Genomic DNA, 2,674 nt, shown 5'->3' on the forward strand with positions numbered 1-2,674 from the left:
TTTACACAATTCTTTTAATTTTTCATTTTTTGCCTTGTACTTATAAATTATATTAAATTATGTTAACAAATATTGAATATGTAATTATTCAGTAGTTTGATCTTAACTATAAATATTTTTAACATTTAATAATTTCATTAATAGACTGGTTTAACTTAAAAATAAAATAAATCTAAAATTCGCCTTTAAAAAACTTTTTTCATGTAAATAACTAAGTCTTTTGCATGATTAACCTCATTTTCTGCTGCACATAAATTCCTGGCTTTTTTGAGAGTACATCCCTGTTTAGCGCAATAAAATTTCACTGAATACAATCCTGACTTTGAATACCAAAAGTGGGGGATTTACGTCATTCAAGGTCCCTGACAAAAGACATCAGTGACACCCGGGAACATCGAGACTGTACGGCGGGCTGTGACACACCACCCGAAGCGATCTGCACGAAAACATGCCCAGGCCCTAAATATTCATCGGTCAAGTGTGCAAAGGATTTTAAAGGACGACTTACACTTTCATCCGTATAAAATTCAACTTTTGCAGTTTCTAAAGCCCGGAGACTACGAATTAAGAAAAAAATATTGTGAGACCATGATGAATATGTTTTGGGATGAAGGTGGATTGGACAAAATTTTATTCAGTGATGAGGCTCACTTTCACTTAGAAGGATATGTCAACAAGCAAAATTGTCGTTTCTGGGCCCCAGCTAACCCAAAAGAAAAGCATGAGAAACAACTGCATTCTAAGAAGGCGACTGTTTGGTGTGCCATATCGTCTTCTGGAATAATCAGGCCCTACTTTTATGAAGATGCCCGTGGCCGCTCTATTACTGTGAATAGCCAGCGGTACTGTGAAATGATTTGCACTTTTTTTGTTCCGGCTCTTCAGAACTTTCCTGGATATGACCCAAATTCCACCTGGTTTCAACAGGATGGTGCCATGGCACACACAACAACAGCATCAATGACCAGTCTTCGTGAATTGTTTCCAGGTGTGCTTGTTTTCAGATTTGGTGATATCCCCTTCCCCCCAAGATCACCGGACCTAACGCCCCTGGATTTTTTTTTATGATATTTACAGAGTATTGTTTACACCAATCCCCCGGCCAATACAATCCAGTTAAAGAATAACATTCGGGAAGCCATTACCAATATTCCTGTTGAAATGTGTCGACAAGTTTTCCAAAATTTGAGGACCAAATTGGAGGAGTGCTGCACGCAAGATGGTCGGCATTTGGATAACGTTGTGTATAAAAAATAAAATCTGCATGTATACAGTTTCTTATCTTTAAAATAAAATTTATTGAAGTTTAAATAATTTTGTTATTAATTTTTAAAAACTGAATTTTACTCTGAGTCACCTTGTATAACTTTTATATTGATGGCAAAAAAATATTGTGGCAATATATAAGAGAATTTTATGAAATAGATAAAAAATTTCCTGTGGAAGCAGAATTGACAGATGCCCACATTTACCCCACAAATTTTCAAAAGATGAAAGTTAAACTAGCCACACAAGTATTTAGTTTTTCAGTTCATGTAGGGATGAGCTCTTATATGATTTGGGTCCCTTCCTGCAGAAGCTGCTGAAATTGCGCAGTTTGTTCACACAATTAACCAGCTGTTTGATATTTTAAATTCCTCAAAGTTTTTCCCTTTCAATTGGAATTTTTAACAGAATGCTTGACTCTTTGACAAACTTGAAGTTCGTGACAAAAATAATGTATACATCACAAAAAAAATTAAGTTTACCAATAGTCTTAAAATTTCCATAAACAGTGTCATAAATTTATTTAACTATCTTCGTGACACTGCGGGGTTTGATTATTTACTGACGAAAAGACTAAACCAAGATTGTCTGGAGAATCATTTGGGCAAAATTAGGAGTAAAAACAGTAACTGTATTAAGTCGGATCAACTGCTTTTAAGGCTTCCTGACTCTAAAGACGATTCTGATACTAAGGATGAAACCCCCCATATTAAAGATGCAAACATTAAAATAATTAATAGCATTAATTATTGTAAGGACGAGTTATTGCAAAAAATGTTTATTAGGTAGCTACGTGTGTGGCTACCTTTTAAACAAAGTCCTGCGAATACACTCCTGTGATACTTGCACCAATTATAGCAAAGATTATAATGAATTGGATGATTCTTCTTTTTATTGTTTTTTGAAGGCATATAATAATGAAAATGAAGATACCTTATTTGGACAATTGCAAATGCCAAACGATAACTTTGTTGAGATCATTTGTAACACTGAAAAAACATTTCAAGATAATTTTGAACAATTATCCACAAAAAATAACATTTGTAGCACACTTCTTGAATTAATTAAATGACTACCTTTTAGTCATCCGTGTCATTCTTTTCCGAAAGAATTTGTACTTTGGTTATATTTAAGGGTTAGAGTTTAGTATACGTTAAAAACTATAAACCAAAATTTAGGAATATTCAAAAAAACAAACTTGTAATATATATATTTTTAATGCTATATTATGTTATTATATTTTTTTGTATATTGTAGGTATGTTTTATAATATGTATAACTATACACTGAGCTCGTAAAGTTTGGAATAAATTCGAAAAATCGTTATTGAAGGGTTTTGACAGAAAATCCTCGGACACGTCAACTTTAGTTTATAAAATGTCACTTTTTTCAGCCATCGACTTTTTTT

The sequence above is a fragment of the Anoplophora glabripennis genome, unplaced genomic scaffold, assembly GCF_000390285.2.
Source record: "Anoplophora glabripennis isolate ALB-LARVAE unplaced genomic scaffold, Agla_2.0 scaffold428, whole genome shotgun sequence".
NCBI lineage: Eukaryota > Metazoa > Arthropoda > Insecta > Coleoptera > Cerambycidae > Anoplophora > Anoplophora glabripennis.